The sequence below is a fragment of the Carcharhinus amblyrhynchos genome, chromosome 24 (assembly GCF_965287045.1).
Source record: "Carcharhinus amblyrhynchos chromosome 24, sCarAmb.v2.hapA, whole genome shotgun sequence".
Classification (NCBI taxonomy): Eukaryota; Metazoa; Chordata; class Chondrichthyes; order Carcharhiniformes; family Carcharhinidae; genus Carcharhinus; species Carcharhinus amblyrhynchos.
In genome coordinates, this window is record NC_137347.1 from 37,563,108 (window position 1) to 37,591,033 (window position 27,926).

Genomic DNA, 27,926 nt, shown 5'->3' on the forward strand with positions numbered 1-27,926 from the left:
TCAGTTGTACAGGGCCTAGTGAGACCAGACTTGGAGTACAGTATTGGTCATCTTATTTAAAGGTGATATATCACCTTATTTAAAGAAGGATATAAATGCTTTGGAAGCAATTCAGAGAAAGTTTACCAGACTAATACCTACTCTAAAGAGTCATTGAGACTCGAAATGATAGCTTTGTTCTCTTTCCACAGATGCGGTCAGACATGTTGAGATTTTCCAGCATTTTTGTTTTGTTTCTAATACCTGAAATGGATGAGTTGCCTTATGAAGAAAGGTTGGCAACCACTGGAATTTGGAACAGTAAAAGGCAACTTGATTGAAACATAAGATCCTAAGGGATCTTGACAGAATGGATGTGGAGATCATATTTCCTTTTGTGGAATAGTCTAATATGGAGGGGTCACCATTTAAATTAAAGAGTTGCCCATTTAATATGGAGATGAGGCGATTTTTTTGTCTCTTAGAAGATTGAGAGTCTTTGGAACTCTCTTCCTGAAAAGATTGTGGAAGTAATGGAAGCAGAATCTTTGAATACTTTTAAGGCAAAGCATACTGATTCTTGGTAAGCAAGAGGGCGATAGGTTATTAGGTATAGGCAGAGTAGAGATTTTAGATTACTACGAGATCAGCCATGATCTTTTTAAAAGGCAGAGCAGGCTTGAGGGATAGAATGGCCTACCCCTGTTCCTTGTTAGTATATCTCAAAACAATTTTAATACAATAGAAGACCAAGCATCGAACTTACATCCAATTGCAATGCAACCCTGAAAAATGTCAGTCCATTTGATGTCAGCTTTTAAGTCAATAAGCTGAAAGCCGTAGAAATATTGATTACATAATTCAGTTAAGATTGAATAATGTCATTCTAATAAACTGAGTAGAACAACCTCTATAATAAATGACAACAAGTGTCTGCAATCATAAACAAAGCCTTGAATAAATCTGTATACTACTTGTATTTCCTAATGTTAGGGATCAGAGTAGAAACTCCAAGGTATCTAATACAATTAGCCTAGACCTCAACTTTTACAGTTAATTTGGCATTAGGGTGAGTATAAGCTGTTTTGCTTGTGGTATAATTCATCTGACCTGCTCAGAAGCTTTTATTGAAACAAATTTTATTTAAGAATACAGTAAGAATATAACAAAAAAATGTATAACTTTTACCAATTAAAATAATTAAACATGACAGAAGTATAATTCTTAGCAGCTACTAATCTCTATTGGTCCAATTTAAAGCAATAACCTCACAAATATTTCAGAATTAATGAGCACAAAAAGCAAGTATGCTCAAGCGTTGCTAGATTTCCAGCCTTTTAACACTTTTTGGACATAGATCCAGGCAGCAGTTTCCAAACAGCAACTCTCAGAAAAAGATCCACTCTCATCTAGCTGAATATCAGAGAAAGAGACTCATCTCCTAGCAGACTCAAGTCTTCAACTTCAGAGAGAGGAAAAGAAAAACAGTGCTCTCTCAACACCAAGCAGCATCTCAACAGAAACTAAACTTGGATTCTGTGTTAGCGAAGCTCCATCCAGTTATATGACCGTACCTGTCAATCAGTCTAATTAAGTTCTACTCTGCAAAACCCCTGGTGAACAGCAGAACTGCATTAGTTCAGATTAAAACAAACATTCTAGCAGTTAGGAACCATTAAGCTGTTGCAGTAACAATATAGGATGCTGACTATAGACCCAGCAGTACTGATAAAATGGAAGGACCTGCTGAAACATTCAGAAATCTGACTAAAATACATTTCTTAAAGGCGCAATATTGTCACACTAATTAGGTAGTCGGTGCAGACTTGATGGGCTGAATGGCCTCTTTCTGCATTGTAAGAATTCTATTAATCAATAGCAAGCCAGAGAAATCACAACGAAATGGGAAATCATTAAGTTCCATTTAGTCCAGGAGAGAGAAGTTTTGGCTAAGTCTGTCATTGCAGCAAAATAATACTGAAAAACCAATACAGACTTCAACTGCCTAAGCCTGAAGTTCTGGAATTCCTCCCTTTTCTACTCCTTTAAGATACTCCTGAAAACCTCCCTCTTAGACAAAGTTTTAGGTCGCCTGTCTTTTACATTAAAGGCACGATATAAATATATCGATGTTAGTTTTATGCAAAAAAATAGTGTTCCGGATAAGAATAATAAACTATAATTACTGGAAATTTGGAAAAAAAAGGATAGAAAATGCAGGTTACACACAACTGGCCGAATTTAGTTGGCATGACAGGGGCCTGGACATCTGGCTTGAAAGCTGAGGCTAACGCCACCTTGGCCTTTTGTGAGGCTCATGGCTGCATTATTCAGCCACCAGTGACTGATCAAATGCTGTCAGGATTCCTGTTTCTTTAAAAGGGTGGGGAAGTTGATGAGGGATTTGTGCTGCCATAAGGGTAGCCATTATCACCAGAGATCCTCCATGGAGGCCTATCCCACCCCAGAGGAGGACCTTAATTGGCTCAATTAATCTCTGGGCAGGGGAGCCATCCTCCACCTTGTCCCGGGCTACTAAAATGCCATTGCATGGTGAAAGTGAAGGTGATTCCACTTCTACTTTCCTTTGCTATTTTATGGATCCTTTCATATCCCAGCCTATCCCTGGAGGGCATGTAAAATTCATAAGAACATAAGAACATAAGAAATAGGAGCAGGAGTAGGCCATCTAGCCCTTCGAGCCTGCCCCGCCATTCAATAAGATCATGGCTGATCTGTCGCTGCTCAGTTCCACTTTCCCGCCCTCTCCCCATAACCCTTAATCCCCTCTCTTATCAAAAACCCATCAACCCGCGTCTTAAAAATATTTAGTGAGGCATCCTACTAAAAAGAAGAAAAAATAGATTAATATCTTGGTTTGAGACTTTTCATCAGAAACCAGCAGTTATACTTAAAAGGACTTAACCGATGCATATCTCCGTCTTCTCTCTTTTCAGATGCTGACAGACCTTTTCGTGTATCATAGGCGTTTTCTGTTTTTATTCAATTGTTCTAGTTCAGCTATAGAAGTCAGCCTCAGAACTATTTTAAATATAAGTAAATTTAATTTTGGATACAAAACAAAAACGGAGAAAGGAAACTGAAGGACTGACTCATTCTGAATCAATGCACATGCAGTATAATGCTGCATAAAGTCCTGTAACAGAAATTCAATCAACTGGGACTTGCTATACCAAAACTCAACAATGTGTCCAACTATGTTTTAGGGAATGAGGTTTCCTGTACTGAATCATTTTATACCAATTCTAAGATAATATTCAACATTCAAGAAAAAGGTATAAGGACTCTCGGTCTCATTATGTAATGTGCAAATGAGCACTTGTATCAGTGCAGTTATAACTAACTGCTTTTATTTCCCGATGCTCTGAAACATTCCTTTCAAAATATCTAAGTAATCTGACAGAAGAGCAATTTGTACAATGAGCTTATGTTCATCTTGGGGGGCATCTGAAGTACAAGTTACAGATAGCTTTCCTTGTCAAGTTCTATTGAAACTGCAAACGGCATCCAGGCAGTAAATAATTAAACAACTTTAAAGATCACAATTCAAACATTGGGGTTTACATAATGGGCGTTCCTCATTTAGAAATACTGAAAAAGCAAGACACAAAGGTCATGGAAAAAGCCCAGCTTTAAATAAACAACAAAGCTCACAATTCCATTAGACACAGAAAAATAGATGCTTGCTTGACATCCTATTTTATGAATGCAAGATAATCTAGATGGAAAAGGTCATTTAGCCCATCAGCTCACTCCATTCAGAGCTCTTGTATGAATACGCTATACCCAAACTATCTGTTGATTTCCTGCTTCAAGAATACATCCTTTTCCCTCCATCTCCTTTGAAAAATAGATCAGTATTAATATCTTCATTAAACTCAATCCAGCTCAGGTTATAAAGTGCCATCTTAAATCATTTAATCACTGTTTTGGGTATCTATTTCACACACTGTAAGATGCATTGCAGAAACTCACCAAAGCTATATTGAAAGCACTTCTCAAAACCAAATTCTAAAAGGACAAGTACAGCAGGCACTTGGGGACAGCCCCATCCCCAAGTCACAGTGCATCTTGAGTTGGAAATATAATTGCTGGGTCAAAATCCTGCAACTCGCTATTGAATAGCACTTTGGGAGTATCTTCACTACAAGATTGATGTGTCAAGAAGGTAGCTCAACACTACGATCCCCACGACCACATTTTCTTTTCCAAGGAAAATTAGGGATGGGCAACAAACGTTGATCTTGCCAGGGGCACCCACATCCCAGGAATTAATGCATATGATTACTTGCTGCCTTGTGGAGGAAATCCTTTAACCTTGTTTGATGTTTGTGAATTTTGTAGAATGCAAATTGTATTTTTTCCAACAGCACCCCAATAGACATTCCTTGATCAGGAGTAGAGAAAAAAAATACCTACACATACTCAATGTATTTAAATGGAAAATGCCGAACATGATGCGTTTGATAAGGTCCCCCATGCAAGACTTCTTGAGAAGGTGAGAGGGCATGGGATCCAAGGGCCTTTGGCCTTGTGGATCAAGAACTGGCTTGCCTGCAGAAGGCAGAGAGTGGTTGTGGATGGGTCTTTTTCTGAATGGAGGTCAGTCACCAGTGGAGTGCCCCAGGGATCTGTTCTAGGACCCTTGCTGTTTGTCATTTTCATAAATGACCTGGATGAGGAAGTGGAAGGATGGGTAAGTAAGTTCGCTGATGACACGAAGGTCGGTGGTGTTGTGGATGGTCTGGAAGGATGGCAAAAGTTGCAGCAGGACATAAATAGGATGCAGGACTGGGCGGAGAAGTGGCAGATGGACTTCAACGCGGATAAATGCGTAGTCGTCCATTTTGGCAGAACCAACGGGATGAACGAGTACACTATCAAGGGCAGGAGTCTTGGTAGTCTTGAGGAGCAGAAGGATCTTGGGGTCCGGGTCCATAGGACTCTTAAATCGGCCTCGCAGGTGGAAGAGGTGGTCAAGAAGGCGTATGGTGTACTGGCCTTCATAAATCGAGGGATTGAGTTTAGGAGTCGGGAGGTAATGCTGCAACTTTATAAGACCCTTGTCAGGCCTCATTTGGAGTACTGTGCGCAGTTCTGGTCGCCTCACTATAGGAAGGACGTAGAAGCTATTGAAAGGGTACAGAGGAGATTTACAAGGATGTTGCCTGGACTGGGAGGCATGCCTTATGAAGTTAGGTTGAGGGAACTGGGTCTCTTTTCCCTGGAGAGACGTAGGTTGAGAGGCGACCTGATAGAGGTTTATAAAATGTTGAGAGGAATAGATAGGGTGGATTCTCAGAGGCTATTTCCCTGGGTTGAAATGGTCGCTACGAGAGGACACAGGTTTAAGGTGCGGGGAGGAAAGTACAGAAGTGATGTTAGGGGTAAGTTTTTCACTCAGAGGGTGGTGAGTGAATGGAATCGGCTGCCGTCAGTGGTGGTGGAGGCGAACTCGCTGGGGTCTTTTAAAAGACTTCTGGATGAGTAAATGGGGTTTTATGGGATTGGGGGTTATAGATAGGTGTTGATGTGATCGGCGCAACTCGTGGGCCGAAGGGCCTGTTTGTGCTGTAGTGTTCTACGTTCTATGTTCTATGACTAACGATACACGACACCGCTGGCAAAGCAATGGGCCCATAATTTATTGGACTTGATCTGCTTATGTTAATGCAACAATTATAAAATCTACGTAAACATTCAAGTTGAAAACTGTCTGATAAAGTAGCATGGAGCATAAAGCTATCTTACAAAGACATTAAATGAAATCAGTAACCAGTATAAAATTATAGTAATTATATAGCATCAAGCACCCCCTAATACCGCGTAATGCGCAGAAGTTATCTGATTGCTTCTCTAATCCTGTCTAAGGTTTCATGAGCCACAATCCACTTAAAGATTTAGAAGCACAATGCTCACAGAATTACACTGTCTTACAAAAATAGCGTGTTGCTAGAAGGCAAACCTTAAAGTGACTTTTCATAATGGCCATGCTAGCCACTCAGTTCAAGGGCAATTAGAGATGGGCAATAAATGCTGGCCCAGTCAGCGACGCCTGCATCCCATGAACAAATAATAAAAAATAAAATTCTATGTGCAAAACCACGTATTTCCTGGGATTCTAAAGAAACTTTCTCAATTCTGTTTTTCTTTAAAATCATCTCCTCATGGTGTTAATAAATAAAATCAGATAATAGAGGAAATACTCAGCAGATCAGGATGCATATGTGGAGAGAGCGATTTAATGGTTCAGTTGATGACCCTTCATTCGTTTTCAAGAAAAGTTACTGACCTCAAATTTTAACCTTTTCGCTTCACAGATGTTGCCGGATCCACTAAGTATTTCCAACATTTTCTGTACTTTTTTCAGATTTCCAGCATCTGCAGTATTTTGCCTTTGTTCACATTGCATTATTTGGTGGAAAATTCTAAAACATCACAGCTTAGTTACAATTTTGGCTTTATGATTTTGATTTGCTGCAGCTTTCTCTGTCAAACTCCAAAGAAAAATCAAATGCGAAAAGAACAAGAATACAGAGCTTTTGAAAATAAATGTTACTAATGTTTAAAACAAAATACAGAAATGTACAAGTATCTTTTTAACCTAAAAATATATATCTGGTTTTCAAAATGAGTGCTAGTGAAAACATGTCTCAGTACATTGTGTTTGGACCTAATGTTACGCATTTTCAGTAGGGGTAAATTTAAGCTTGGTTCTGGAGTCCTGATCTGAAAGTAGTTTTGTTAAAATATTATTTAGAAATTTGAATAAAATTAAATGGTCTCCTTGATCTAATTTTATGTGGGCACAGCTAAAAACAGATATAGGCTCATATATTCCATAGGAAGCACCTAGATACACCTGTACTAAATTTAATGCAGCAAATTTAGTATGTATTTATTAACACATGAATAATATCAAATTTCTCTTGCACCAATGGCACAAATTTAATATTTTAGAGAGATGGTATAACATTGAATGCTTTACTAGAATGGTTCCCAAGGTACAAACTATAATGTACTTTAAAAAGGAACTGATTTGAAATGGAAAAAAAATAAGAAAGGAAGAGCAGGAAAATGAGATTAAAGTAGATAGCACAAGTGCTGCAATTGGAGTCATAATTGTGAAAACCCTCAAGAATCCTCCTTAATCATATCTACCTTAGTGAGAAGGCTACAATTCCTGGCAGGAATCTAATGATTGTCTTCTTTCTTCCAATTTGTCTCTTCATTCACCTGATGAAGACTCAGATTTTGGATAGATCCCAATTTGGTTAAAATTTAGATTTCAAGGATGACAGTAAAATATTTTTTAGTAGGTTTCCATGGTCCTGCATTTGGGGGCTGGGAAGTGGGGTGAAGAAGGATTCTCAGAAGTAAGATTCATTTCCCTCATTCTTCCTACATACCATGTTGTAAACGCATGTTTGTTTACACCATCAGGTTCAGCAGCCTCTACAAATTTCATCATCAAAAGTTATTTGGCTGGATCCTAAACAGAAAAATGTGCCTATGAAACCACATCCCAAAGAATTAAATCGAAGAGGAAGGCTCAGCGAAAACTGACAGGAAGAAGAAAATCTGATTTCATCCCAGATATGCAATACTTTCACTTTTCATTGTACTGCCATCTTGTGGCTATCACAGATATATTAAATGAAACACCAGAACATCAATTAGGAGCATAGGTAGACCATTCAGCCCCTTGAGCCTGATCTGTTATTCAACTGGATCGCGGCTGATCTTCTATCTCAACACTATTTTCTTGCACTATCCATATCCATTGATACCTTTAATATCTAGAAATCTACTGATCTTGGTCTTGAACCATACTGGGGTAGAGTTCACCAACCTCCGATTGAAGAAATGCCTCCTCACATCAGTCCTGAATAGCCTAGCTCTTACTCTGTCTAAGACTATCTCCTGGTTCTAGACACCCCCCTCTCCCCACAGGCAGGGCAAACATACTTCCTGCAATCTAAATCAATGAAATCACCTCTCATTCTTTCAAACTCTGGAGAACTTAGGCCCAATATTCTCAAACTCTCCACAGAACAAGCCCATTATCCCAGGGATCAGTCTGATGAACCTTTGTTGCACACTCTCTCCAAGGCAAATATATCCTTCTTTAGGTAAGGAGACTACCACTGAACCTGAACTTCAGGTTCAGCCATATGTGCTGTGTGGGTGGCAGAGTGGCACAGTGGTTAGCACTGCTGCCTCACAGCATCAGGGATCTGGGTTCAGTTCCCACCTTGGGTCATTGCCTGTGTGGAGTTCGCACATTTTCCTGTGTCTGCGTAGGTTTCCTCCAGGTGCTCCAGTTTCCTCCTACAGTCTGAAAGACATGCTGTTAGATGCGTTGACCCGAACAGGCGCCAAACTGTGGTGATGAGGGAAATTTCACAGTAACTTCATTGTAGCGTTAATGTAAGCCTTACTTGTGATTAATAAATAAACTTTACTTTACTAAGGCTCTAAACAATTGCACCAAGACTTCTTTAATACTGTTCTCGAATCCTTAGTAAAGACCAACTCACCAGATACCTTCCTGACTGCTTGCTGTACCTGCACACTCACTTTCAGTGACCTATGAGCAACAACACCCACATCCCTTTAGATAGCAACACTTCCCAATTTCTCACATTTAACAAATACTTTATACTTCTGTTTTTTTCTACCAAAATGGATAGCTTCACATTTTTCCACTTATATTTCTTCTGCCATTATCTGTCTAAATATCCTTAAAGCTTCTTGGCATCCTCCTCACATCTCACATTCTCACCAATTTTTGTGTCAACAGCAAGCTTGGAATTCAACATTTGGTTCCCACATCCAAATCATTGATATAGATTGTGAATAGCTGGTGCCCAAGCACAGATCCTTGCAGTACCAAACTAGTTGCACCCTGCCAACCAGAAAATGACACCTTTATTCCTACTCCTTTTTTCTGACTGTTAACCAGTTCTCACTCCCTGCCAGTATATTGCCCCAATCCCACATATTCTAATTTTGTTTACTAATTTCTAGTGTGGGACCTTATTGAAAACCTTCCAAAAATCCAAATACAATAGGTTCCCCCTTATATATTCTGCTAGTTACTTCCTCTAAAAAGCTCAACATGTTTGTTATAAATTATTTCCTTTCTTTAAATCCATGTTCGCTATGCCCAATCCTGTTATTTTCTAACTGTCCAGTTATTATGTTCTTTGTAACATATTCAAACATTTTCCCTATTACTGATATAAGGCTAATAACTCTGTAGTTCCCAGTTTTCTCTCTCCCTCCTTTTTTAAATAATAGGGTTAAATTTGTCACCTCCCAATTTCCAAGAACTGTCCCTGAATCTATATAATTTTGGCAGATAACCACCAATGCATCTACCATCTCCGTAGCCACCTCTTTCAACATCCTGGGAATAAATAATATATACAAAATGTACAGGATTCTTTCTAAATTAGATAAATTTTAAAGCAATAGCTGATTATTCATGTTAACAAAATGAATTCAACCAAATAAAATTCTTCTGAAATTTATGTTCTAGTCTCCAACAGAAAGGTCATAAAAAATTTTATTGGACATTTCAACTAAATTATGTATAATATTCGATTAATGAATTATTAATTATTTATACCACTTAGATACCCTCTTAAGTGATTCAAAAATCTGACAGAATTTTCACGTGTGTCTAATTGCTTGTTTTCTTTTAACTGATTCAGGTTTAATTGAACTTGCAGAAGGAAAATGTTCTCCAAACCCCCCCCATACCTCCTTCACCATTTTAATCTGGATACAGTAACTGAGCCTTTATTCACTAAGACTAAATAAGCTCCAAACAGTATCATAGCCCTGACATTGACATGGCACAAAAACTGATGAAAATCAAAAATTATTGCCATCGCCAGTAAGTAAGCCATGGACCAAATATGACATCAAGGTGCCCCTGCAAAACTCAAATGAACAGAAAAATAATTTCAGTAGATAAGAGTTGACAAAGGCCAATCACTACAGCTGGTAGATCATCAAGGCACTGTCCATGGCTCAACCATCTCCAACTGCTTCCCCAGTGATTTAATGTAAATGTTTTGATCCATTCCAACTCCTGGAACAGATGAAGCCTATGGGGGGATCTAGATAACATCTACACCCAGGCTGATATGTAACATTGGCATCAAATGGTAAAAATTACCATCTCCAGAAAGAAATGAGCAACTATTGCCTGCACACGACCATCAAAATGTCTAACATTATCAAGGGGTCACTGTTGATGAGAAACTTTGCTGGATCAGCCATAACATAGGATTGCATTGGTTATACGACACAGAAATAGGCCATTCAGCCAACCAGTCTATGCTGATCCTTATGATCCACTCAAGCCTCCTCCCATCTTTCTCATCAAAATCCGCCATTGTAACTAGTGTCTTCTTCCTTAAATGCATCTATATTATTTGGTCCAACCACTGTGGTAGAGAATTCACATTTTCAAAGAAGTTTTTTCTGAATTTCTTAGTAACTACCTTATATTGATAACCTTTAATTATGCACTTCCCCACAAGAGGAAATATTTGTTCTGTAATCACACTATCAAAACCTTTCATAATTTTAAAAACTCATTAGGTTGTCCCTCAGTTGTCTTTTTTCAAGAGAAAAGAGAACCAGCTTGTCAAGCCTTTCCTAATATGCATACCCACATATTTCTGGTATAATTCTTGCAAATTTTGTCTGCACTCTCAACAGTGCCTTTAGATCCTTTTTTATAATATGGTAACCATGCTAGCTGTATGATCTAACCAAATTTCAATACAGGTCGAGTATGACTGCCCCATTTTTCAATACTATCATTCTAGCAATAAAGTCTGGTGCTTAGTTTACTTAATTGTTAAATGGTCTACCTAACCTGTGATACAATCTTTAGTAGTTAATGTATTGGTACTCCAAGATTTCTTTGTTCCTCTACTTCACCTAGACTTGTACTTTCCAAGTAATAAATAACCTCTTTATTCTTCCTACCAAAATTGTATTACCTAACATTGATCTGCGTTCATTTACCATTTTGCAAATTTATTAATGTCATCATTATCAATGCCATGGATGCAAGAGCAAGGCAGACACTGGCTTCTTCGAAACAACTGGCTCCAAAATCCTGAAATTCCCTACCTTCTCAATGTCAATAATTGCTGGCCTAGTTAGCAACATCCACATCCTGCGAAATATTTTTAGAAAGTTCTGGTATCTCTATGACCTCAGGAACTGCACCAGTTCAAGAAAAACACTATCATATTAGCATTGGTCATGTTACCTAGAACCAAAAGTAAAATTTAACAGTGGCTCTCTACAGTAGGTAATAGCGCAGATCGAAGATCCAACCTGGAACCTTTCTGGTCTATATTTAAAAATACAACACTATCCACAGTACATCCATTGCACATTGTCTAATAAGAATCTCATCTTCAACCCATCCCATCCCATTTCAAAATGTTTCTTGCATCCCAAAGAGATGTCACCCAACTTCTGGCTGTGCAGCAGGGAAAGTTGATGATCTATCAAATTTGTAAATCTGCTGAATTTCTGTGCCCAATTACTTCAGAAACATGGGCCACGATTCTCCCATCGTGACCTGCAACTTTTCTGGCAGGTCGCAGTGGGAGATGCCCATTGCTGGCTGTATACTGGGATTTGCGCATACGTAAGAACTTAAGAACATAAGAACATAAGAAATAGGAGCAGGAGTAGGCCATCTAGCCCTTCGAGCCTGCCCCGCCATTCAATAAGATCATGGCTGATCTGTCGTGGCTCAGTTCCACATTCCCGCCCTCTCCCCATAACCCTTAATCCCCTTGCCTATCAAAAACCCATCAACCCGCGTCTTAAAAATATTTAGCAAGGTAGCCTCCACCACTTCAACGGGCAGAGAATTCCAGAGATTCACCACCCTTTGAGTGAAGAAGTTCTTCCTCAACTCCGTTCTAAACCGCCCCCCCCTTTATCTTGAGGCTATGCCCCCTAGTCCTACTGTCCTTTCTGAGCGGGAAGAGTCTCTCCACCTCTATCCTATCCATCCCATTCATCATCTTATACGTCTCAATGAGATCTCCCCTCATTCTTCTAAACTCTAACGAGTACAAGCCTAGTTTATTCAGCCTCTCCTCATAGCTCAACCCCCTCAACTCCGGCATCAGCCTAGTAAACCTCCTCTGCACTCCCTCCAAGGCCAAAATATCCTTGCGTAAGTACGGCACCCAAAACTGCACACAGTACTCCAGCTGCAGCCTCTGGGAACTTGTGTGCATCTCCCAGAGCCAGCGAACAGTTGCTGGTCAGACCATGCTGGAAACTGGTGGGAAGGCAGGTAAGTCATTTGAATCTTTTTAAAACGTATTTTAAATCTAATTATCAGAAACTTTCGGGTCCTGATCGAATCTCCCAAACTGCCAGGAGTATTTCATTCTGGTGGGGTTTACACTAGCTCCCCACATTTGAGGAACAAGCAAGAGACCCCGCCGGAATGAAGGGGAGGCAATCGGGACCCTCCAAGGAGTCAGGCAGCAGGAAGGAGGTGCCCCTGGGCATGGGCACCCTGGCAGTGACAGCCTGTGCCCTTAGCACTGGCCAAGAGACAAAGTACATCGTGGAGTGCTAAGGAGTCATAAAGTATTGGAAATATTAAATCGCAACATCTAATATACAACAGTAACATAATGCAGTAATCACATGGAACTGAAACATGAATTGATACAGTATCTCTGGGAAGAAAAAGGAAACATTTGTCAGAAGTGATTAACCACACACACAAGTCAAAAGTTAGTGATAACGAAGATTATTAAGTAGCAGACTAAGACATTTTGAAAAGAGCACAGCATTCAATTCAAAAGATAATTTTAAAAAACTTAAGAGAAAATGCTGGAAAATCTCAGCAGGTCTGGCAGCATCTGTAAGGAAAGAAAAGAGCTGATGTTTCAAGTCCAGGTGACACTTTGTCAAAGCGTAAAGACAGAAAATGGGAGACATTTATACAGTAGGGTGAGGGAATGAAAGATAGCCACAAAACCAAGGGGGAAGGCTGCTAGTGGCAGTCCATAGAGAGAATGGAAGGCGTGGATGACCAAACAGCAGAGAAGTTGAAATCACAGGGTAAACTGTGACAGATGATAATTTGGGGGGAGGGGGAGATGGGTGGGAGAAGTGTAAGATTGAGAAAAAGGATGAAAGGGGAACCAAAGGGGGAGAAAATAAAGAAAGACAATAGAGAAATAAAAGGTAGAGAACAGTTAAAACTAAATAAAATTAAAACAAAGAGGTTGAGGTGGGGTAGAACTAATCATCTGAAGCTGTTGAATTCGATGTCGAGACTGTAATGGGTGTTCGGGTGTTAGGCTGTAATGTGCCTAACCAGAAGATATGTTCCTTCAGTTTGTGTTGAGCTTCACAATAGATATTTTTTCAGATGTACTGGGGAACATATTTCTGAAATAGTTGGGCAAAAGTAGTCACTTCGTAGAAATTCGGCAGATTTGCAAACTTGATGAATCTTCAACTTTCCCTGATGCACAGCCAGAAGTTGGACCACACCTCTTTGGGACCCAAGAAGCACTTTGAAATGGGGTGGGTTGAAGGTGAGATCCTTATTGCACAGCATGCAACTAATGTACTGTAAAGCATATTGTATTTTTAAATACAGACCAGAAAGTTTCCAGGTTGGATCTTCAATCTGTGCTGAGATTGCTGAAAAAGGAGAAACATAAGCCAGGGTTTCCTTCTACTGTCAAGTAACCCTATTAGGTTTGTGTATCTTGTACATGTATATTCGGAGATTCCAGCATCTGCAGTAATTTACTTTTATGAAAAAAACCTTAATTGAAAAGCCAAACAACTTCCTCAACACCTTTGAGGCTATATTTATTCATCATTCGGTAATATATAGGATTCCACTGATTATAGTATCCAGAGGTTAATTAATTAAGATAAAATCCTGTTTCTAGTCTCCCTGAATTCACAATATACATCTATATTTCCATAGCTAACAGTGGTCGAATCATACTTCAATAGTACAAATTAAATTAAGGAAACACATTAAAGCCAGAATAAAAAGAAATATTACATATACTAGAAACCTGAAATAAAAACAGAAAATACTGGAAAAACACAGCAGGTCTGTCAGCATCTGTGGCGAGGGAAACAGAATTAATAGGCACAATTTTATGCTCTTTCCATTCCCTCCTCCCCACCCATGGCCCATTCCCCAGGCCACGAATCCACCCAACGTGCACATCTTGGATGGAGACAGGAATCTGGAGCACCTGGAGGAAACCTACACAGACACAGCAAGAATGTGTAGACTCTGTACAGACAGTCATCCAAGGCAGGAATTGAACTTGGGTCCCTGGTGCTGTGAGGCAGCACTGCTAACCACTGTGCAACTACATTGTCCCTCAGGCAGAAAACCCACCCCATCATCCACCAAGGCCTTTAAGTGACCACTTACAGGCCTTTTCCTGCTCAGCCTCAATTTTTAGGCTGGTAGCAGCAGGCTGGGTAGGTAACTGACCAAAATAAATTTCTCCATCTCAGGCAGGAAGGAGAGAATGGTACCTCAATCTGAAAGCCCCCTCAGAATTGGGGCACCCTCCACTGCAGAACATTGCAATTCCAGAAATCCCACTCCCCTCACCCCAACTTACCCCAGTGACTGCAAATTCTCTCAACCCCCCAGGGACTCACCTTATATGTGGTCCTGGGATTTAGTTCCATGTAGAGTGTTGCTGTACTGTTTCTGGCCACTGCAGCACTGTACCTGACCAGGTGTGAGAGCTGTTGGCTAATCTGATTGGCCAACATCTCCCAAAGGAATCTTTCTTCCAAAGGTAGTTGAAAGTCCCACCCCACTGCCAAATCAACACTCAAGTGAGCGTTCAATGAAGGTGGGAGTTCAAGAGTTGGCAGTTGCACGTTCGGTGTTGACTCTTGGGCTGGCAAACGCTGATCACCTACCATCTTTAAAATAACTACCCAATGTTTCAAGTCCGTGTGATTCTTATGCAGAGCTAAGGAGAGGGAAAACTGTGGTAGATTTTATACAGTTAGGGAGCAAATGGAACAAAATAGAAATATCCAGTGGAAGTTGCACAAAGATGTTTACGGCACAAGGGAAAGAAAAAGTGTTGACAGCAGCAAATGCTGGAAAATTTCAGCAGGTCTGACAGCATCTGTGGGCAGAGGTTAGAGCCAACGTTCTGACACAGAGTGCTCTGATGAAGAGTCATCCAGACTCAAAACGTTGGCTCTATTTTTTCGCCACAGATGCTGTCAGGCCTGCTGAGATTTTCCAGCATTTTTGGTTTTTGTTTCAGATTCCAGTGTGCGCAGTATTTTGCTTTTATGTTAATGGCAGTGTTGCATTGACCTTTGTTCTCCCGTTAACACATTCTGCTATCTTGCCTGTATGTCAATACCAGTGCCTCCTATGGTCCTTTACACTGCCATTCACACTTCCCCTGTCTTCTGTTCTAAACGTCTTTGTACAATCTCTCCTAGCTCACACTTCCAGTGGATAAAAGCAAAGAACAAAGAACAAAGAACAAAAATCAGCCTGGGAAATAGGCCCTTTGGCCCAAAGAGCCCGCGCCGCCATCTCAACACCACCAGTCCCCCTCTCCACCCATGACCCCTGTCTAATGTTTTATGGCCATCCAGATTGAGGGAATCTGATTTAGGGACAATTTATTCCTGCCAATCAGCCTAACAGCACATCTTTGGGGTGTGGGAGGAAACCGGAACACCCGGAGAAAACCCACGCAAGCACTGAGAGAATGCACAAACTCCCACAGACACTGGCCCAAATCCATGTGTCTGCACAGCAATCAGCGATAGTCACTGAGCTGTCGTCTTGCCCAGTATCTTGTCCAGTTTAGGCACACACTAACGGCATGAAGCATTACTGCAGATGCTAGAATCTGAAACCAAAAGAGAAAATGCTGGATAATCTCAGCAGGTCTGACAGCATCTGTAAGGAGAAAAAAGAGCTGATGTTTCAAGTCCAGATGCTCTTTGCATGACAAACTGTCACCTGGACTTGAAACATCATCTCTTTTCTCTCCTTACAGATGCCACCAGAACTGCTGAGATTATCCAGCATTCTCTCTTTTGGTTTCACACTTTCACTGATGTTCTATTTTGCTCCACCTGATCCATTCCCTCTTTATTAATATAAAATCCATCACATTTCTTCCTCCCTTTAACTCTGAAGAAGTCATATGAGCACAAAACAATGTCTATGTTTCTCACTCCACAGATGCTGCCAGACCTGCTTAGTTTTGCCAGCATTTTCTGTTTTATTTCATTAAAATCAGCTATAATCAAACACTATTCTGTAAATACCACCAAAGGCCCTTTAGCAATTGTATTCTCTTAAGTTGAGCAACTGGGGAATATGTTTAATCGAAACTGGGGGTGGATGAATGCTCCGTTACGCGTTATATCTGTTTACCTGGAAAAAAATATGTCCCTGAAGTAAATTTTTCAAAACGGGAACCATCAGTATTCCTCAAACTGGGATGCTATCTTCTAACAATTCACTACAATATTATGGTAAGAAATTTAAAAATACACAAGTTTGAAAGTACCCAAATGAGAACGTGATTTTATCACAGACAACAATCATCTCACAAAATATAATTACATGGAAAATGATGAATCTAGCTGATTATAATAACAGAATTTTTATAAAAATGTTTCTATCATACTGTATGCTCTTTGTTATGATGCACCTTGGTAAAAAATTCACAATACATAACTATATTACAGATACAGCAACTGCCCAATCTAGTGTTTGCTTCACCAATGATGATTATGAGTGGACGGTATGTTTTGACACTTTAAATTCCAGTAATACTCATTCAAAAAAAGACCCTCCTATATCAGTCAACAGTCTATGCCCATAAAACAGGGTCCACCTGAACAAGCAAAAGAAAAGCAGCATTATAGTCAAAACTAGCCACTGAATTAATTATGAATGTGTAATTTGTAAACAGCATTAATAATTGAAAGATGTAGAGCCCTAATAAACTTCAGATATACCAAGTACATTTTATATAATGTATATACCTTCCTTGCAAATATATATGGCCATGGTACAGCTAAAACTGAAAAAGGTACAGAACTGTAAATTCAACCAAGCCAACAAAGTGAAAAGATGCACGTTGTTCTTTAAAAGTTGTTTAAGAAAACATCTAATTTGAATGCAAACATTCAGAATATCTTAATGTTCAAAATTACAAATCTAAATTGTAAAGTTGTTTTGAGGGACCAAAATAAATGACAGCTTATAATTACTTATTTATGGTTTGCTTAAACACCAAACATGAGCAGAAAGAATTCATATAACCTTGTAAATAATTATACTGGCCACCAGTGTAGCAGTGAAACAACTCATTTCAATGGGCTGCTGCACTTTTTCCCTCTATGCTTTTTATTCATAGAACTGGCAAAGGTATGCTAAGATACATTTTTTATTCTCAATTTTTGGCTACAAGTTTAGGTTATTTACAAATTTGTGGTCTACTTGACTATAAACCTAGTCCAAAATAAGACACAATAAAATAGTAAAGGAACACATAACAAGAAATTGAAACTATTGTGGGATAATGTACACATATCAAGGAGTAAAACATGTAGTCACATTATCAGTGTAGTACACTCTACATCACTTCAAATAAAGTTGCTTGATTATATGCAAGGAAACAAGAGGTCTTAGGTTTGATGTTGAGTTTGGTTCATAACATTGAGTTTGGGACCACCAAAAACCAAAAAGAGGTTGAGAACAAGGACGCAAAACTTAAATGACATATTATCTTTGCCATGATCCACTTTGATTAAAAAATGCATTATATATCAGTATTAAAAATACAGTAACTGCACAACCTAGTGCTTGCTTCAACAGTAATGATCTTTTGTAATATGAGTGTACAGTATGTTTTGACATTTTAAATTCCAGGTCAAACACTGCATTTCAATAATTTTCATCCAATGGAACAAAATGTTCAGGCCCAACATTCAATAGATCAATTCAATCATAATTTAATAATTCATGCCCAACAACTAAACCTTCATTATTGTACTGATAAAAGCCAGGAATACAACAAAAATATTTCTACAACATTATTGGAACTGTTTCTGTAAATCTTGCATTCAAATAGTCTCCATACTCACCAAAATGACAGACATCAGAATGAACCACCCATACATTGCCGATTTCCATCCAGAATGTTTCATGGAAAAATGAAAGAAAAATATTATTTCAGATGTGCAACCCAACAGCAAAGCTGTATCACTAAACAGACATAAATTTCAACTTGAAGCTTAGTTTTAGATAACTATGACCCAATATTGATACAGTGCACTGTAAAAGTGCTACTTGGGGCCTAAAGACATGACACTATTGGCATTGCCTAATAAAATCTCAAGCTATTAATATTACGGTATTTTTGGCAATTAGAATGGATATCACATAAATTCCTACAACTTCAATTCAGAAAATAAAACATAAATAGGTATTGGCCAAGAGCTGATAATTATTTTAAATGCATATGGCATGGAGACCAAGAGGATAAATTGTAGGATGAGTCATAACCTTTTGCAAACAATTAAGATGACAATTCACCAGACTGAATTCGTATATCATACTGTACCAATGTCAGAAGTACAAAAACAATAAATTCAACATCAGTCCCATTATTAGAACTAGAAAAATACATTTCTCCTTATTGCTAGGTTAGCTCAAAAGGAAAATAAGCAGCAGAGTTTTACTGATACATTTGCGTCACACTTTGACGAATTTATTGGATTTTGACAAATTTATTGGATTTCTATGAGGATGTGACTAGTGCAGTAGACAGAGGGGAACTGGTGGATGTGGTGTTTTTAGATTTTCAAAAGGCGTTTGATAAGATGCCTCATAAAAGGTTGCTACAGAAGGTTAGGGTGCATGGAGTTGGGGGTAAGGTGTTAGCGTGGATAGAGGATTGGTTGTCTAATAGGAAGCAGAGAGTAGGTATCAATGGGTGCTATTCTGATTGGCAGTTGGTGACTAGTGGAGTGCCGCAGGGATCGGTGCTGGGGCCTCAGCTATTTACCATTTATATAGGTGATCTGGAGGAGGGGGCTGAGTGTAGGGTGATGAAATTTGCTGATGACACAAAGGTGAATGGTAAAGCAAATTGCATGGAGGGTGTGGAAAGTCTGCAGAGGGATCTGGATAGGTTGAGCTAATGGGCGAGAACCTGGCAGATGGAGTACAATGTTAGCAAGTGTGAGGCTATCCACTTTGGCAGAAATAATAGTAGGAGGGATTACTATTTAAAGGGCGAAAAGCTGCAGCATGCTACGGTGCAGAGGGACCTGGGGGTCCTTGTGCATGAGTCGCAAAAACCCAGTCTGCAGGTGCAGCAGGTGATCGAGAAGGCGAATGGAATGCTAGCCTTTATAGCGAGGGGGATAGAATATAAAAGCAGGGAGGTCTTGCTGCAACTGTACAGGGTACTGGTCAGGCTGCAGCTGGAGTACTGTGTGCAGTTTTGGTCGTCGCACTTGCGCAAGGATATTTTGGCCTTGGAGGGAGTGCAGAGGAGGTTCACTAGGCTGACACCAGAGATGAGGAGGTTGGGCTATGAAGAGAGACTAAATAGACTGGGTCTGTACTCGGAGTTTAGAAGGATGAGGGGGGATCTTATAGAGGTATATACGATAATGAAAGGGATGGATAGGGTAGGGTTAGAGAGATTCTTCCTGCTTAGAAAGGATAGCAGGACTAGAGGGCACAGCCTCAAGATAAGCGGGGGGGGTTGCAGTTTAGATCGGAGTTGAGGAGGAACTTCTTCACTCAAAGGGAATTCTCTGCCCATTGAAGTGGTGGAGGCTACCTTGCTAAATATATTTAAGTCATGGGCAGATAGGTTTTTGACAGACAAGGGAATTAAGGGTTACGGGGAGAAAGCGGGAAAGTGGAACTGATCCACTTCAGATCAGCCATGATCTTACTGAATGGCAGAGCAGGCTCAAAGGGCTAGATGGCCTACTCCTGCTCCTATTTCTTATGTTCTTATTGTGATACTGGCATTTTTATGTTTTGACCAGAATAATAAATGCACTTATAATGCGGAATACTTATTTCAACAGTTTGTGACTCAACTTAAAAAATATTTTACTTCATGATAAAAATGGAAAAAGGCTTTTTCTTTATATTATGAATTCCAGTCAACTCCTATCATTGACGGGGGTCCGTTCCAATGAAACCTCAATGGGTGAAATCACAAACTGTGAACTTGCATGTGCATAAAGACAGTAAGAAGAATGAGAGAGTTTAACAGTTGAACACAAGTGTCTAAATTGCAGATGAGTGAAGTTCTGCGGCTGAAAACCATGATTTGGTATATATACACATTCATGTGGATAAATGAATTCATGATGGAGAGGGTCATGAGTGACAGGAATTGACAGTACATGATTACTATTGTCAGATAGTGTTGGTTATCTTATACTTACACAGTCACAATCCTGTAATTTAGATTAGGAAAGTTCTGTCAACGTTCCAGAATAAATTCACAGGCTGCCTTATTTTCTGCAAATTCTTCCTTTAAAATAATTCAAAAGAAAGTGATTGTTAAAACAGAGTGCAAATGGTCAGAAATAACTGGATTCTTCATAGTCATAAATATACTAAATAGATTGAATCTCATTGTCAATTAGTTTGATAAAGGGATGTTCTGATGCTTTGCCAAATTAACCATACAAAAGAAAGCATTTTTGTTTTTACTCCATAATTCAGGTCAATAATGCAAAATCACATTCCTGTTTATTGAAACTGTACATGTTTGTTGTTCTGGTAACACCAAGAAATCTTGACAATGAGACATGTCTCATTGATGAGACAATGATTTAACAATCACATTTCTCGTGATATTAAGCAGTGATATCCTGCTTTCAGAATAGCTCCTGATCTTTTACACTACAATCAACTGCCTTCATTGATAATCCTCAATGTGATGTTGGGATAAATTTAAAGCCAGAAATTCTTAAAAAATAAACATTCCCCCACACACTGCCACACTAAACAGTTGTCTTACACACCCAATGAAACCACAGGGGCTCAGAGAAAACATTTTTCTATATTTACAGAGTCTTCAAACTATTTAGTTGTTTTGCATGATAAAATATGGTAGAAAGCAGGCAAATCCACCTGGATATTCTCCTGGCAATAGAATAACTGTTGTGTGATCAGACACCAGAAAAGCAAAATAATCAGATTTGAGCTCAGCCCTCATCTGACAATCAACTGTGATAGGGGAAGAGATGGAGAGATTTGAAGAGCAAATTCTAAAGCTCAGGGCATAGACAGTTGAATGGAGGTCTTACGGCACAGTGTATAGTGATGCCTCTGAGCCATAACTCCAAGTACAAGTCCAACTCCAGAATCTGATAGCCAAGGAAGGCGTGTACATAATGGGCCAAACAGGTTGAGTACCAACTTGTAAATACTTCCACCAACTTGTAAATACTTCCAACATATGCTTACAGCAGACAGCAAAACTAGGAGAGTTCCCTGATCAACTGTGTGATGGAACTGAAATTGAAGCCTTTACCATCACTATTCATAACTCTGGATCACAACACGTATGTGAAAGTGTATGTTATCACAGCTACTCGGAATCCTTGGAGGACAAGTTGACTGGAATTTGGTGTGGATCAGATGCAGGCCAATAGCACAGGATTCAATCCCCATTCTGGCTGGGGTGGATTCAGGACCTGCTTTCTTGCCCTTCCCATGGTCAAGGTCATGGTGCTGTGGATTGGACCTGCCTTCAGGCAGAGAACTGATGAGGAAGGAGGTGACAACAGCAGAATGTCCCATCATTGCTGGCCGTGCAAAGGTAACATCGGATGCATAGCTGTCAGAATTGGAGACACAGAGCTCTTGATGGTTTCTAGGGTGGAGGGGGATACAGTTATATGGAGGGCAATACATTTCCAATCTATGTCATACAACCAATGCAACAATAAGCATGTTCTGTCAAAAGAATAAAAATAAATTGGGTAGTTTTTTTGCAGAATATCTCTGAACAGTACTGTGGACCTTAACTTCAAATGCAGAATTAATAGGACATGAAGTGACTATCTGCGAGATAGAAGGAAGTAGCAATAATCAAATCAAAGGGGTCAACATGTATTTGTCAGCAACGCTTAATTGTATTCCACACTGGATCTGGCTCTATATTTTCACTCGTTCCTTAGTTTCGTTCCTTGGAAGGAAGTACATAAGTGATGAAATAATCACAGAATTGTTAGGGTGCAGAAGATGAACATTTAGCCCAACTTGCCTGCAATTGTTCTCCAAACAAGAGTCATGGTTTAGTGCCATAATACATAACATCTAATTACATAATGCATTGATTGATAGCATAATAATTCTTAACTAGCACAGCAATGATACATTGTAAAGAAATAATTTACATTCATGTAACTTCTTTCATGAGCTCAAGACTCTAAAGAGCTTCACAGCCAACTAGAAATAAAGAAAAACTTGCATCTTATTTTTCATCCAGATGGGAGAACAGTGAATTTGCCAAGACTCTACTAGTTGTACAGCTTTGGAAGATAGAATCAACCAGACTGGAAAAGGCTACTGCAATCCATTTGGCTGGTGCCACAGACCAGCTGGCCCAATAATTCAAACTTTTAAAGACAATGTTAAAAAGATACCAGCTGTCCATGTGCACAGCAATAAAACTGGAGTGTCAGAGTGGTTGTATAAGTCTCGGTTTAGAAGACTGTTGTATGTTCAATAGGTCTAAAGCAATTCTGAATCTTATATGGTTGATCATCAACTGTTTATTGTTAATACAAAACTATGCACGCACATACATATGAGCTAATTCCATGCTTGCTTCTACACTAGTCTCTGTCAGTCCACAACTGACTCTAGTCTTTGGACATATGTCTCCTTGCATCACACCATGGACGGTACTGTTTTCTAGTCCAATATTAACCCTTGCTATGCTAGACACCTTTATATTACAAAGACCAATGCTAATTCTGATATTAACAATGCCAGATATCCGAACTAAAACTACCTGAAACAGTAACTGCTTTTCTCTCAGCACAGATGCTGCCAGTTGAACAATTCAAGAAATCTGTTTTTATTTTAATGCTACTTTTAAGCCTGATGCAATTCTCCACACTTCTGATGAAGCATTTTAGCCCCATGAGACAGTAAATAGTGCCAGCTGAAAAGCTTGCACTGGCACAATGGACCAAATGACCTTCTGCAGTACTGCTCAGCAGGACAATTACTGAGCCACCCTCAGAATATTCTGGAGAGCATACTGTTCATTTCTATACCAACAATGCAATCACACGATTATCCACAGAATCCATTCATTTGCTAACTTCTACATATTAATAATGGAGGCAACTGTGCACCGAGAATGAGGAAGTACTAGCAAAATGATAACCATGATCAATTCCAATCAATATTATGGTATCTAATGAGCTATTGTTTTACAGAACAATTATTAACTTTTGTGACCATATAATTATTAGATTCTATTGCATTGCTGCTCAAACCAAATCCATTTGCAGTTTGTATCAAACTACTTTGTAGTTTTGTTATTGATAAAGAGTCAAGGCTTCAATGCTCAGCTGGTGGATTCTTGGCAGCTAACAGCTTTTATCTTCAATGACTTACATTAACAGTTTTCAACTATCATTTTAAAGCTCTGGTCCACTTGTGATATCTCCCACTTCCTAAAATAGCAAGTAAAATTTCAAATGGATGCTGCAAGTTTAACTCTCATACCACATCTATTGGATATAGAACTGACCAGTTACTCAGGACATAGGCAATGGAATAAGTTATGCTGGCTCATCCTCCCTCAAACTGATAAAACTACCTAATTATCCATCCAGTTTCTACAACTTTCATTGACACAACTGATTGTGATATTCATTTTGTTCAAAAAAGGTTGTACGAATAAGCCCAGGAATAACAGACCTGTCAGTTTAGCCTTCAGTAGTGGGTAATTATTTGGGATGGAATCAATAGTCACATGGAGAAATATGGCTTGGTTAGGGAAAGCCAGCATGGATTTCTAAAGGGGAAATCATGTTCAACTAACTTACTGGAGTTTTTTGAAGAGGTAACAAAAAGTGTTGATGAAGGTAATGCTCATAACATGATGTACATAGACTTCCTAAAGGCATTCCATACAGTACCACACAACAGACTTGAGAAAAGTTGTAACTCATGGAATAAAGGGACAGTAGAAACATGGATAAAAAAATTGGCTGAATAATAGGAAGCAGTCAGTGACGATCAATGGATATTTTTGGGCTGGAGGAAAGTTCGTAGTGAAGTTTCCCAGGGATCAGTACTATCATAGAATCATTACAGTGCAGGAGGCGGCCATTCAGCCCATCAAGCTTGCTTTTTATCTTGCTTTTTATGTTTAATTTAAACATCTGAATTTAAATTCCCCAATTGCCATGAAGGATTTGAACTCTTGGTCTCTAGATCATTATTCCAGACATCTGGATTACTAGTCCAGTGACATATCCACTAACCTATCATTCTTGTGAAATTTAAGATATAATAAAATATGCATAAGCATAGACAGCAAGTATAGTTCTTTCTTGAATCCCCTTCATGTCAGTGTATTGATTATATGCTAATTAGTTTGTTTTTGTGTTTTGAGCTAAGCCTCCATATTATCTGCAGACAGCAGGCAGGGAAACATTTTAAAAAGGGGGATTAATGGTTTTTAATCACCCCTAGACTATAATTGAATATTTTTAGAATAAGTTTCATTTTAGATATTGATGTGTATGCTTCTGCTTTTATATATTTTCATAAGCATAGATCTTATTTGAAAAGGAATGTTTCCCTGACATTTCAGTTCAACTTCATGGAAGAGTTGCACCTCTTTTCTAACTCAGCTCTAAAAGAACACCAAGTACTGAAGACGCTGGGGGAAACCGCCTTGAAAAATTCACTGCTGGTTTGAATTAATATCAGTGACCATTCCAAGCATATACATTATGGATGTATTATTTTCGTTGAACAAGAGTGATTGGACAATCTTGTTTCTATTAATGGAGATAGAGTATATGATGTCATACGTAAACACAGAGTGATATACCCAGAAGAGTTAAGTCACTTTGTCATCTGGTTGGGAACAAAACAAACAAGGTTTTCCCGAAAAACGTATTCAACGAATACCAGAATTAACAGCTGACCACACTGCTAGGCATTAAAGTCTCAGAAACTTCATTTAAATAGCATTGGTATTAATTTGTATAAAATGTCACGTAGTTTCAATAATGGAACAAAAAGAAACAACCGCTGAAACAAAAAAAAATCCAAAAAACAGCGTACTGAGAAGATTCAAGGCGTAAAACCACAAAATCAATAATACCAGCTATCTACGGACAGCAGACGGCAGTGTATTAGAACTCTGCTAATGCTGTTAAAAACTGTCATGGATACACAGATGCCCTTATTCAGCTGGCACATCAAGAATCTAACGTTAACTCGTTCACTAAGAATCAAATATCACTCGTGCACGTTTGAACAAAGCTTTCAACCTTTATAGCTGTTCAATAGCTGCATTCCCAGAAACAAGTTAGATGTGAACATCTGAGTTTGCGTTGAGTTTGTTGCAAGTTACACCAAGAAAAACTAACACGAATCAGCCGTTTTTCTAAACGAAAATTTTGCTGCCACATATAGAACCATCCCTTCAGAATTAAATGTTTTCGTTTCTTGAGATTAACGGAAACATAGCAACCGCATTACCACTACAGTGGGGATCAGATTAAGATTTTATTGGGGCCAAACAAATATTACGAAAGCTAGAGGGGAATCATTCAGTATAAATCGCTCTACCCAATTCTGTCAGTTTATCCTGTCCGGTTTTGTCAATGTTCCAAATACTGTTACTGGAGGCTGCAGCAATTTTCAGGTTTATAAATACTTTTAAAAAAAACTTTTGGCGTTGAAATAGTGGGAAAATTTGCAACTGTAGAATTTCTACCCATCGGTAGGAAACTGGTGTCCCCTAGAATTGTGCCTGTGATCTCCCTCCCTCCCTCCTTTTGCCTGGAGGAGGGACTGAGGTGCAAATTCCGCAGTGCTGCTGCTGCCGTTCCCTTCACTCATTCCCTCTCTCCATCTCAGGCACAAGATCCAAAAGCTCCTGTTAAAAGTCGGAGGTCGGGGAAAAAAAACTCTCAATGAAGAGTTGGGGGGGGGGGGGGTGCGGTGGAATTAAGTCACGTCCCTCACCCCCCCCCCCCAGCCCTCACTCTCCCCCCCGCCCCCCAGCCTCCACACACCTGGGCCGCTGCAGGTGAGCAGGGGAAAAGATGCCCTAGCAACCAGCGTCGGCCCCTAGTTACCCACCTCAAAGCCCAGGATTTTATGATCAAATCTCCGTGACAGCAGCACCGAGCGCCTCAGAGATGTCGGCCAGTGTCAGAAAAAGTCCTACCTGGAAGGGATCGGATGCTGCACTAATTGTTTTCCTCTCTCCCCCCCGCCCGCCTGGCGTCTCCCGCTCGGGCTCTCCCCCGGCCTAAACCGCCTCTTCGCCAGCGACACGCCGAGCGCCCGCCTCCCCTCACTGCCGATTGGCCGCATCGCCGCTGATTGACGTGCCGATTCTCCCTCACCATTGGTCAATTTAGCCATCATTCAAACCGACAGGGGCAACGCCCCCTGTCCCTCCACGGTAACCCCGCCCCCTGCCCCCTGTTACTCATCCGGTTGAGTGACAGCAAAGAGGGGAGCTCTTCAGCATTGCATTGCATTGCAATGATGTTGTGCCGGAGGGAGAGGAGGTAGCGAGAGCAGGCTTCACTGCGTATAACAGCCCGGTGCAATGCAGCTTCAGTTCCAATCTTTGTCGGACTCTGCTGATCTGAGCATGTTGCGTAACATGATACCTGCTTCTGTCAACAATCGCACCACCCCCTCCGACACAGCCACACAAATTGCAACTATATTTATGTACAGTGGTACAGGTTGTTCTGTGTTCCAAAACAGTAAAACGCCCCAGGGTTAAGATGACATTGAGAACATTACTTCGAGTCGGTCTTGTGGTTCATGACATCATCTCAACCTCTGCATGGCTTACTGTGTTGTATGAACTTTAGCTTACCTGTTTAATTATGCAATACTTACCTGGTATTTTGTACTATATATCCAGCGTTTGTCATGTGGCCATTCTGTATTTTCTTATTACTGGTGCCTGACTTGTTTTCAACCTGGTGTTGTCAGACTTCTTACCTTGTTTTCTCCATTCATCTTCAATAAAAATACCAGCTTTAAAAGACAGTTTTAAATGATTTACTTGTATTCACATTTTTAACATTCGATTGTAAACATAGTTTACAAGATGCAAAAGAAGAGATGCACGACATAGATTTGTTGGAGAAACTTAAAATGTTATTCATCCTGCTCTCTTTCTACGTGTTTCATTTATAATCTAAAATCAAAATAATAAATACATTTGTATGAAGTTACCCACATTTATTATAAAAAAACTTTGAAAGGTAATGCAGTGTTAAGGCAATCCACAGCATCTATCTGTTTAAAACTAAATCTTTAAAATATAAGAAACATTTTAGTTTTCTTACTTGTGGTCTTTAGCATGGCACCAGACTCATCATCACAGCAATGTTTGCAGCGTGGGTTATATTATTGGATTAGTAATCCAGAGACCTAGACTGATGCTCTGGAATTATGAGCAACTGCATCATGGCATCTGTGGAATTTAAATGCAGTTAATGAAATAACTCTGGCATAAAAAGGAAGTAACAGTAATGGGAACACTGCAATAATGGGATTGTAATAAAAACTCATCTGGTTCACCAACCCCCCT

The 27,926-nt window shown here is 39.5% G+C and overlaps 1 protein-coding gene across 4 annotated transcripts in view; it reads right to left on the minus strand.

Moving 5' to 3' along the window:
- LOC145357784 (protein 4.1-like) overlaps nucleotides 1-26,649 on the minus strand; it is a 204,977-nt gene extending 178,328 nt beyond the window's left edge. The window contains exons 1-2 of one of the 4 annotated variants that reach the window (XM_080211268.1): nucleotides 26,535-26,649; nucleotides 20,538-20,624 (exon numbers count right to left, since the gene is read on the minus strand). The gene's annotated coding sequence lies outside the window, so the exon portion shown is untranslated. The other 3 variants (XM_080211270.1, XM_080211269.1, XM_080211271.1) reach the window with 3 other exon arrangements.
- Nucleotides 26,650-27,926: the final 1,277 nt, after the last annotated feature.